We start from the raw sequence: 12,273 nt of genomic DNA on the forward strand, positions 1-12,273 counted from the left end.
TTCTTTTCTGCATATTGTTGTTATAATGATCAGGGGTACCTGAGGGTTTACAAAACCAAAAACTGTAAAATTTTAAGGTATTGTCAGCCTAAACATTAGATTCCATACTGTTAAAAGCATACTCAGTTGTTAGTCATGAGGATAAATCCACTCTCAGACTTCAAAAAAGCCTATTCTAGCCTTTGATGAAGATAATAAGGATATTTTGCATTTATTAAAAGGCAACTGATGGCAAATTTGCATTCCTAATCTTTACATGCATGAGAGAAATGAGCTCTCATGAATGTTCCTCTTTGCAGCCTTCCTACACTGAAATGCAACACTTCCAAAAGTTGCTTTCAATAAGCAGATAAAACAATGAGTAAAGTAATGACTGCCTATAAAAATATTTTAACTTATGATCAAACAATCAAATGTTCATATTTTGTTCATTATTCTCATTCTGACTAAAGAAATGCATAAGGAAGAGTATTTTGAAATTTTCTTATTTCGCCATACTTAAACAAGGCCAGCTATACAGAGATTAACTTACCAGCATGCTAAAGAAACAAGCAGGTTAAAGAAGCCATAACCAAATTGCCTTTAAGAAAAAAATTCCTTTAATGAAAGCTTCAGAAATCCTTCCTTTCCCCTATTCCCCTATCACACTATATCATCAGATTATATTATCGCCAAGAAAAGCAAACAGGAAAATAAATAAAATAATCGGGCATTGCATTCAGGCAGAATGTAATCAAGATGTAGTCAAGTCCTCATCCCACATTTCCTGTTGTCACTGCCTCCATCATGGCATAGCCCGTGTTATTTTGTAGGTTTTGTATGAAGGGGAGGTTTATTTGCATTGGCTAAGTACTGACCACAGTCCTGACCAGCACTGAAAATACAAACACCGCTTTGCAAAGAAAATTGGACCTTTTGACCTCCCAAGGGTGGTGATTTCATTTTCCCCCAAAATTGTGAAATATATGGAGTTTATTCCACATCCCAAGATACTTAGTAAGATTAAATTACATTCAAAAGCAATGCAGATTTTTTTCTTCCATAACACAAGCAATTACTTTCTTTGTGGATATGAAGGTAAGTACACTCTCCAAAGGGGAATAAAACAACCAAACAAAAAAGCCAACCAAACACATGTATTTAAGTAGTTTTAACGTCTATCTTTCAGATTCCAGTCCTGCTGTACTTCCTGACCTGGCACATAAGCACAGACCACGAGAGCAGAAGCACTGGAGGACCACTGTTGCAGTCAGCATTACTGATCTCCACATCCATTCACCGTGTCACAGATAAATCACATCAAACAGGTATTCAACTGTTAATCTTTGCTACATCTCCACGGTGTGATGAAAAATGTATTTATCTTCTGAAGTTAGGCTCATACAAAATATTTGGTACATTCTACCCTCTCCCTTATGGAATGCTTTGGAGCTTTTTACAATTATTCTCAACAGCCAAGTCCACAGATGTATTTTTCTTGGAAACACACTGGGTTGTTTGTTCCAGGATCTAGTAACACAGGCCCTACACTGGAGGGGGAAAAAAGGAGAAAAAAAGTTGGACGTAGTTATTTTGTAAAACAACCAGAGGCTCAAAATTTTGTCTCTTCAAAGGTATAAGTGATGCTTGCTCTAGGGAACCTTCACTGTCTCAAGATGGGGGTAGCGTGTTTGCATGTTCACATGTAATAAACTTCATTTGTTCTCTGTCATAATTATGCTGTGCTACAGTGGTATTCCACGGACAATTTAATATAATGACAAGCTTAAAACCAAAATTCTTTAAAAATTAACACAGTCGCTATGACTTACAGAGAGCATTTTTTTGTGTTTGCCATTTCTCAGTCTCAGACTGTAATTCAGGATCACATTATGCACTCAATTTTTAAGAGCTTCTCCTGATGGGTAGTATCCTTCCTGGGGATTCATATAAAAATAGAGTAGAAAAAGGCTTAAAGTGTCTTATATTTAAACTATTTTTTCAGTTCTTCAGTCACATCCTTTCTCCTCTCTCCTTCCCATAAAATTAAACTTCAAGGTACCACAGACAGCACAAACACTTTCTCACTGTAAAATCATGTGAAAACAGCTGCCAGAAAAGCCTCCACAGTTAGCAAGATATGAAGTAGGATAAGACGTTTGCACAAACAACAAGAATACCCACGGTTTGAATGATGAACATAAGCTACTGCAAAGATTTTAAAGTGGCATAGACTACACTTCAGATTTTAAAGCAGTCTGTAATTAGTACCTAGGAAATGGCTTCCCTGGAGAGAAGCTATTCCACATTTGCTTGCAGCGCCTGCTCATTCCTTTGTTGTGTGCAGCTAAACAGGAATACAGCTACCAGACTACAGCATGGCAAAGTCTTAATTAAAAAGTCTTAATATTTTTTACACTAGCTCTTATTTATTAAATATGTTCAAACAATTGTGTGTGAGACTGTTGCTATAAGCTTATTACCAAACACAGTGAGTATATACAGCCTGACACTTTTATGCAAGGACTCGTCTGAGCCAGCGTATTACAATCTCTCAAGCAAATTACTATCATAAGCCCTTATTGCTACGCAAGTAGAATATTTTCAGATGGACATTTATAAGCTGTTTTACAAATGACTGGTGATAATTTGGTTTACAATTGATTTGGTACAACATTAGCATAGGTTCTGCAGACTACTACGATGTAAATCTGGTTAACTTTGGAACATTTGGAGACTACTGGAAAGCACTTCTATTATTACACTGAAGTAAATATTTTTAATGGCTATTAAATGCTTCCAAGCACTTTTTTCAGCAGACAGATATCTGTAATTCAAGTAGTTCTGCTGGAGGAAACCTATGTGGATTTTCCTTTGTAAGTTCAGTAATTGGCACCTTCACTTTAGTAGCCTTAAAATAAAGGACCAGAAGGAAGAGATGTGAAAGGGAAGGCTAAACGGGAAGAGCCCTGACCTCCACAAATGCTGCTGCAGGCACAGAACCAAGAGGAAGCAGAGCTCTAACCTCATCCACAAAAAGGGATTGAGTCATCCCTTCTACCAGCATTTCAGTGAACAACTGCTGATTTGGTGTGTTCCCTCCCCCTCCTCCTTTTTTTTTTTTTTTTTTTTTTTTTTTTAAATCCACACTTACTACAAAAGTCTCATTTTATGTTTCCAACACAAAGATTGGACTGGGAACTTGGCTATGTTCAGCTACATTAAAAAAAAAAAAAAAAAAAAAAGTCAAAGGTATATTAAGCAACATTGACCACATAGCTGCAATTGATATAGTCTTCTGGTTTACCAAAAATATTTTAAATCATTTATCACCAAACTAAATACAGACAAAAACATAAGAAGTTGATTAAGACTGATCATCACCAGTTCCCTCTTTTGAGGCTGGAACGATTCATATCCTCTGTTTGTTAAATCCCTCTATGTTCCCATGGTATACAAGTTAGTATTGCTATTGGTGCCCACCAAGCAACATCGCTGTTAGCTTAATAGATTACAACACCTAACATCTTAGAATAAATTAGTGCTGCATTTCTGTGTTTGTTTGTTTTGCCTTCGCTCTTCCCAGACTTTACCTCTTGTATATTTCCCATTTAAGAGATGGTAAATATTTACTTAACATATCTGTCACAGATAAGGCTAATATTTTCTCATGCTTAATCCAAAAATAGCCCAGTTGGAGACTTCATTTTTATTTGTCCCCAGATGTATTTTAGGAGCTATATTGCTCCCATCCAGCAAGAGCGTGTATTTTTTAAACAATTTAGGATTTACATTTTTTAATTACATTGTCCTTCTGCCACTCAGTAACTAAAACTCTTACTGAAATACTATTTAGTTGCCTGAGCAAGTGTGACCTAAGCAGCCACTCTTTATACCATTCTCTCCTCCTAGCAGCAAGCTTTTAAGAGCTGAAGAGACTCTGACCAGCTTCAAGGGAAGGAGGGCTGAGTACAGATCAAGTTCACTGTAGAATCAAAGAATCATTCAGGTTAGAAAAGACTTCTACATGTAAGATCATCAAGTCCAACCTTTAACCTAGCACTGCCAAATCTACCATTAAACTATATCACTAAGCTCTACATCTACACGTTTCTTGAAGTCCTCCAGGGATGGTGACTCAAACAATTCCCTGGGCAGCCTGTTCCAATGCCTCACAACCCTTTCAGAAAAGAAATCTTTCCTAATATCCAACCTAAACATCCCCTGGCGCAACTTGAGGCTACTTCCTCTTTGTCTTATTGCTTGGGAAAAGATCTGCTCCATGAGCTTCCTCAGCACTGAGGTCAGGCTGGCAGGCCTGTAGTTCCCCAAATCCTCCTTCCAGCCCTTCTTGTAGATGGGCATCACATTTGCTAGCCTCCAGTCAGCTGGGACCTCCCTGATAGCCAGGACAGCTGATAAATGATGGAAAGCGGTTTGGCTATCATCCCGCTGGCAGAAACACCATGCCACAGATTTGACAGGTACCAGCTCCTTGCAGCCTGTTGCCCACCCTGCACTTGCGTGGCTCCTCTGTGCTCGGCCATTCGGGCTGTTTTCCCCCCAGAATATTGCTGGTTCCCACCCAAGCAGACAAGAAAGAGCACGTGTTCACATGGAGGGTCAGCATGGTTTGATACAAGACATATCCTTAATAAACCAGACATGTTCTTCTGCATGATTTTCCTCTCCTTTTTTGTTTTTCTCTCTCCTTTTTTTTCTTTTTTAATAGGATTGCTTTACTTTGAATTGCTAGCAAAGTGCTTTCACAGTGTTGCCAGAAATTCAGAAGTGTTTTTTTCCCTTCAATCTTGGATGTACCTGCACATTCCCTGCACTTGGTCCACGAGTCAGACAGGTTGTGGGCAATCCCAGTCTGGGCACACAGACATTTTTTAACAGAATGAGTGCATTCACATGGTATCACAAGTATGAACACACAAACACCGTAATGGATTAAACAGACATTTTAGTAATAAAGGCCCAGCCGTGCCAGCCCACACATCCATAAAAGTCAAGCTCTACAGCTGGGAACAGATGCTCTAGAACATACCTGTCTGTGCCAGTCTGGAAGCTTCCATAAATAAAAAGTATATGTTGTATTCAGAATTTTTAATGAGATCGGAGCTGTGTGTGCCCAAAGTTTTACTGGTGGAAATGGAGAAGTTACTTTTAGCAGCTCGATTAAATGACACAATTAAGTCTCTAAACATAGGAAGAGTCTGCTGGACAGCATTATGAGATATGAATTTATAGTATGGTATCTCTTCTTCATTAACTGCTCAGGCACCTACATTTCTACTGCAGCAAATCCCAAATAACCTAGTAGGAGTTAGCATGGGAAGTTGACACAGTTAATAGGCAAATATAGGCAAATACATACTTCTGACCCTCACCATACAAACGCCGAGCTGAAGATGCTGTGGTCCCACGTCAGCCAAATGCAGCCTGACTGCTGTCAGGCTCCAGCCCTCTCACCCTGCCCCAGCCCCGACCGCTCCCTTTGCCTTGGCTGCAGGACTGCTGGGGCTGGGGCTGTGCAGCTGAGCTATTTCAGCGCGTTCAGCTGGTGACAAACCAACTCCTCCCGTCCTCTCCACTCCCACAAACAAATGAATCGTTCCCAGAAGTTAACACACAGAAATCTAGCACCACAGCAAAAGGAGTGGGGCTGCAGAGCTGCAGGGGGAGAAAAAGGCAGGCCCAGGTCAGCCAGGAGTCAGCTCTGCCTAGGCTGCTAGGAGAACCCACTGCGGTTACATTAGTCCCAAAATCTCATGGGACTTCTTAGGTCTACAGTAACTGTAAGAAATATTAATAAAATAATCTTCACGGATAATGCAACTTTTAAAATCTGTAATGGGTAATGAAGAAAACACTTTCTTCTAATGCTGCCTTAGATTAGCGTCCCCAAAGCATGAATAAATACCTTGAAAAGAAAGCACGAATTCCCATGGAGGTAAGCTACACAAATAAAGCAATGCACATGCCCTGAATACAGTCTTTTTTGAAGCATTGCCTCCCAAAAAGCACACTAGGTAAAAATAGGTTTAGTGCTTTTCTTGGTTTTGGAATGAAACTGCACCAAGAAAAAAGACCCACAAAATATGGCAACTCAAATCTAAGCCTACTAAATCAAACCTTCTCCCAAAGTACTGTTTAAAGGTAATTAATGAACTGCATTTAAAACAGCAGACTGATTGTTTATCTTCTACTAAATCAAAGGCTTCAATTTACCACAATCAGGCAAGGTATGACTCAGGGCTTCAGGGGTCACTGTCACATCTTGACACTCGTCTGTTTTTTTGTTTGTTTTTGTTTTGTTTTTGTTTTTTTACACTGCCACCTTATAAAGGACTTCACTACAAGCTATAGGCTGCCCAGAAATTATAAAAATGAATTTGCCTTGTCAGAGGTTTATAAAAATAATCCAGTAATATTAACTGGAGCAATTGAAAACTTACTGTTTAGGATGCATAAAGAAGGTAGAAAGAATTGAAGACCATGAAGGCAATGTCAGAAGCTCTAGTAAAAAAATTTGCTTTTCAACCAAATACAGCTCAAGACATGACAAATTAAAGCTTTAAAGCATTTCTAGTGTATGTGGATACTGCAGCATGATTCAGACATCCAGAAGTGAGGCTGACGGATAATTCCATTCTCAGTTCTGGTACAAGCCCCAAACCCCTCAGAGCAGCTAACCAGCAGCATTTAGAAGTGCTACACCTACAGTGAGGATCATGCAAGAGAACAATGCAAACCAGGTTTTGGAGTATCACCCGGTCAGACAGGAGGAAGCTGAATGTTGCTATTTGCAGGTTTAGCAATGCAACACCCAGAGTATGTTTAATTTTGAGGGTTGAAGATGCTGATACAGTATGTTAAAAAAAATTCAACTGGGCTACAAAATCGGGAAAAGCAAAGGTGTTTGCTTAAGAAAAATGATTTAAAAAATAAAATTAAATAAAATGAGCATGCAGTATGCAAGACAATTATATGTGATGATTTAGAGGATGCAAATACTGAAGAAGGAAATACTGCTTGGCATTATCCGATAGCATCATTTTCTCTTTTCCTAAAATGAGTAAGTTTTCTATAGTAAGCTGAAGAATGTAATGCAATAGCTTTATGTTGGGCCTTGAACTGTGTAAAAAACAATCCCATATGCAGAAGTCAGCTGCAGTACCTGAAGCTTATGAACTTCACCAAGACCTTGAGCAAACAAACAACTCATCTTTGCCCAAGGAAATTGAAAATCAAATTCTGAATGAGGAAATATGCTACCAAATTTGTACTCTAAATGGTAATAGTTAGAACTATACATACTGATTTTAACAAACAGGTGTGAATTCTGACAGATTTTCTTATATTTATCATTGTGATCTCTAATAGTAACAAAAACACTGAAGGACTGAAGAGGGCAATATTATCTATATCATGAAAATACTTTAGCTGTTCCATAATTCTTGGCTTCTCTAGTTGTGGTCATTTTTCAAAATTCTCTGCTAATCCAAAATCTAAACAAAAAGGAGTTCTGGGTTCTCAATGGCTTCCTGAATAATTTCTGCTCACAATTCAAAACAGATTTGTAATAGCCAGTCTTACAGTCAACCTCAAAACTAAAATTCAAGCTGTGTTTTGACCTGTGAATCACCCCAAGCTGCAATTCTTATAGGAAGTATTTGACCCTCATACTACAGCAATATTCCCTTTGGAAACCAAGTACAATACGAACACATATCATTTAAAGAAGGGGAGATGGGTGAGCAGAATCTTCATTAACCTCACAAAACTAGGTCGGCTTCTCTTTAATAATAAAAAGAGGCAATAAATCAGGATTGTTATTATTAAATTAATCCAGTAAAAAAACTGAACATGTATGAGAAACAAAGGTCTGAAAACTAGAAAGGGACAGTTTAACTGAACTGCCTTTTCAAGACAATGCTGAAGAAATGCAGATCAAGTAGAAAGAATAATATTTAATAGAAACCACACCCGACTCAAAAGTCCCAAGCAGAAAACAGATGGAGACCAGCTTTGTTTTAGGAGAAAATAATCACATATGCCTGCACCTTTCTTATGGCTCTCTAGGTACCAGGTTGTAGATGTTCTTGGAGGCTTCAGTAGATTGACTCTTGTCTTGACCCAAGATGGCCATTCTTGAGTTCTTAGGAAAAGCCAAAAACAAAAATCTAAGTTAAATGAATCACAGAATCACAGAATTTCTAGGTTGGAAGAGACCTCAAGATCATCGAGCCCAACCTCTGACCTAACGCTAGCAGTCCCCACTAAACCACATCCCTAAGAAACTACAATATTTCTCACTGTCTTCCATTTAGTAAACTAAATTACAAAACTAAGTATGATAAGTCTTACTATTAAGTATAAAGCCAAGTATAATAAGACTAAGTTGCCAGTTGCATTGTTGGGGGAGCAATTGTGGGTTGGAAGCAAGACTTAACAAAAGCAAGAAAAATCGTGTTCATGAGAAAACAGAAGAGAGATGACATTCTGAGTTCCTGGATTTTTCTTCTGAATCTTGAAACGTAATCCACAACAAGATGACAAATAAGAGATAATTGAAAAGGTCTTGATTTTGACCACAGAAGAGAATACATATGAAGATTGCCAAGTATTTGCAATTCAAAAGAATGATCATCAAGAAAATTATTTAGAAGGAGAAGTCCTAAGTACATCTAATTTAATTGGTTCAGTATATTGCTGCTACCTCCAGACCACAATGGTTAGCTAATGGACTGCTTACAAGCCCATCATGCACTACCACAGCTAAAGGCAAGCAAAATGCCCTGTGCACAAAGCAGCATCTTGGAAATGCCAGGGCGGAGCATCACTTCTGGCCCTGGACAGAAGCAAAATGGGCAGAGCCAGAGTCTCGTTTGGAATGGTGTACAGTGATTGGAGATCTGGAAAGCCCATCACACAGACTTAGAAGATTCTGTTATATATTGAGGAAAATACCACCTCAGTTTCAGGGAAAAGTTCTGAATACAAAACATTTTAGTTCACACGGATGGAAACAAGTAAACAGAGGAACCTATAACAAAAAGGCCAATTCTTGCACTAAACCCAGCAGAACAAACTGAAGCAGCCAGGCTGTAAGAGGGCTGCAGCTGTTGGCACAGAGCCTGCTTCCTAGGCCCACCAGTGGATGCTGATGGAGCTCTGAAAAGCACTTTGCTAAGGAAAAACCTATTTTCCAATAACAATTTCTATGCAAACAAAAAGAGGAGGAGAAACAATAAACTTTGTTTATAAACTTTGTTTATTGTTTCAGATGCATGTAGGAAAAGAGATACCCGTCGTACTAAGTATAACATTCAGTGGATGAAATGAGAGATGTACCATGTATCTGTTTTGAATGAATAAAAACAATTTATCTAAACACGTACTAATTAGCACTTTTCTACAATTCAAAAATAAATAAATAAATCACACTTTTTAATTAATATGACTGGGAAGTAAAAAGATTGCAAAAGCCTCTGAAAACTAACAACCTCAAATTCTGTGAAAGAGAAGATGCCACTGTTAGTCTGGTATGAAAACCCTGTTTTTTCTTATGCAAAGGACACATCACTTACCAGAACCTCTTTTCATACCCATATTATAAAGAAACATTATTTTTCATCCAGTTACGTTCTGAACATTGTGAATGTGGACATTTTACATACCAACAACAGGAAATGAAGACTAAAAGAACAAAACCAGTACCTTAATGGCTTTCTTGAATTTATACACATCCCCTTTCTGACTGCAGTATTCTGCAGGAGAGACTGTCAGAGCATAGAGCTGAGCAGACCAAATGGATTGCTGCTACTGGAAAAAGAATTTCCTTCTTCCAGGCTTGACGTTGCTGTCCCCATTCAGTGTAGTTGCTCTGGCACTCATCTGACCACACAATGAAATAATTCAATTTGCTAACCCAAGGGATTAAAAAAAAAAGTCAAGCAAAACAAAAAAACTGCTGGATTAGTCGAGCAAATCAACTTTTCCCACTCTCAGCCAAGTAGCAGAGCTGCCTGCTGCACCATTAGCAGAGGAAGCGGGTAAGCAGGGAGCTTGAGGACCAGGAGGATGTTACAGGTGCCAGTCACCCTCCTCTAACACCCACCTACTCGCAGACTTACCCCTTATCAACCATCTAAAGGGCCTGAATGATGCACTTCAACTTCACAGGCAATCCACTAAAACATCTCTGTGGGTTTTATTTAATGTTTTTAGGACAAGCTGCTTTTCACAGAATCACAGAGTTGTAGGGGTTGGAAGGAACCTCGAAAGATCATGGGGTCCAATACCACTGCCAAAGCAGGTTCCTTAGAACAGGCTGCCCAAGTATTATTTTGACATAATACATGACCAAAAAAAACATATTAATTTGGAATATGTGTGTGTTTTTTTTTCCCCTGAAGGTCAAACAAAATTTCAATTAAAACAGTCTTATGACTTAAACTACAAGAGCACCACTAAATTAGAAACAGCTTCCCAGCTTTGAGAGGACAGAATGGGAGAAACTAAATTATAAAAGCGGACCGGGAATTTGTGATTTGTTTGAATATTTTGCTGTGGCAATACAACAGACACACACAAAGCTGTTTAAGCAAGTAGCCTGTACTCTCTTCCCAGCCTCATTTGCATATATTATCTTATAATTTAAGCCACGTGATCACGTACTATTTTTCCCCAGGACATCTGCCTCATTCAGCACACAGGATGGACTGATGCAGGAAAGCACAAGCATTGTGCAGGGAAGGAAGCTGCTATCTGCAGACCACTCTACAGAGGATGCATAAGGAACAAGACAATGCAAGAACAGATACGGCAATCGACGCTGGAACTCAACTGCAGGCGTTCAGCAAGAGCATCACAAGCCTTGTAGCCAACGAAAGGCACCTCCCTGCTTCCCTTAGCCCTGACACAGGGAACGCTGGTAGAAAACCACGCATCTAGCATCAGCTCCTAGGCAGCGAATGAGCAGCTCCATTCCCCAGTAACAAAGAGCTCTTTTTTCCTCAAATTTCAGTCTCCAGGCTACAACCGTACCAACTTTTACTACAGCAAGCAGCACGCTCTTCAAAGAAGGGACCGCGTGCCATTGTAACCTCACAAATGTCAGAGGCAGATGGGAGAATTTCTGCAATTCTGCTACCTGAAGACTCAACACCTGACTCTCCTGCTCAAAATTTTCAAAAGAAAGAATTCTTGGCTTTCTTTCTTCAAAATCTGTTTTACCTCAATTTAATTCTACCTGCAAAGCCAAGAAAGGCAGCACTGACACTGAAATGGTCTTTTTTTTTTTTTTTTTAGAGACTCGAGGAGGTACTATGGTAACTACGTACATTAAACATTTTTTTGCCTGCATTTGCAAGAACTGGAAATGGTACTTCAAAATCAATTTCTGCAGCCATTCACGTTTTAGGCTTTGTTGCAGTCACTCAAAGAAGCTCCCTAGCTCTCGCGTACAATTGAGCACAGACTTTTTTAGTTCACATTTGTAACTGACAGTTATTTTCTGGGTTCTGTGTTACCAAGAGAATTACTGAAAATCCTTCCTGCCAAGTCCCAGACAGTTAGGAAGCAGAAGACAGTGAGAAACCATCCTGAGTTGCAAAGCCCAGCCTGAATAGATATGGGAGGCAGTCACCTTCAGAATACTTGGAACAGATGTCCAAAAGTAAATAAATAAACAAAAATCACACTGCAATGATAGAGTAAGTTTAGTAACAACTTTTATGCCACAATGTTTATTTTAGAAAGAAAGAAAAAAGATTTGTAGCTGATCCATTATAGATAATATGTTTAGAAATCTGAGAAAAACAAATGAAAACAAAAACGCGTCTTATGGTTTTGCACAGATAATTCTGTGTATCCTCAACTTTACTCATAGAATTGCAGAATCATTAAGGTTGGAAGAGACCTCCAAGATCATCTGGTCCGACCATCCCCCTACCACCAATGTCACCCACTAAACCATGTCCCCAGGCACCGCGTCCAACCTCTCCTTGACCACCCCCGGGGACGGTGACTCCACCATCTCCCTGGGCAACCCTCTTCCCTCCATCCACCCAGCCCTTATGACCTCTTTCAGAAAACAAAAGCAAACACACAACCAAAAAAAAAAAAAAAAAAAAAAAGCCCACACCACCAGAAATCAGCATGCAACTGACAAACCGTTTGGAAAAAAAAAAAAATCAAGAAGCAAGGGGAAGACCCGTAGGGCTCACAGCCACGGCGCTCCCCGCTGCCGCTGCCCAGGCGTGAGCGCTGCGGAGGCGCCGC

The 12,273-nt window shown here is 39.3% G+C and overlaps 1 protein-coding gene across 4 annotated transcripts in view; it reads right to left on the minus strand.

Annotated features, from left to right (window-relative positions):
* CEP170 (centrosomal protein 170) overlaps window positions 1-12,273 on the minus strand; it is a 101,445-nt gene that overhangs the window by 88,616 nt on the left and 556 nt on the right. The gene's annotated exons all lie outside the window — the stretch shown is intronic.

The sequence above is a fragment of the Netta rufina genome, assembly GCF_964035555.1.
Source record: "Netta rufina genome assembly, chromosome: 3".
Lineage (NCBI taxonomy): Eukaryota > Metazoa > Chordata > Aves > Anseriformes > Anatidae > Netta > Netta rufina.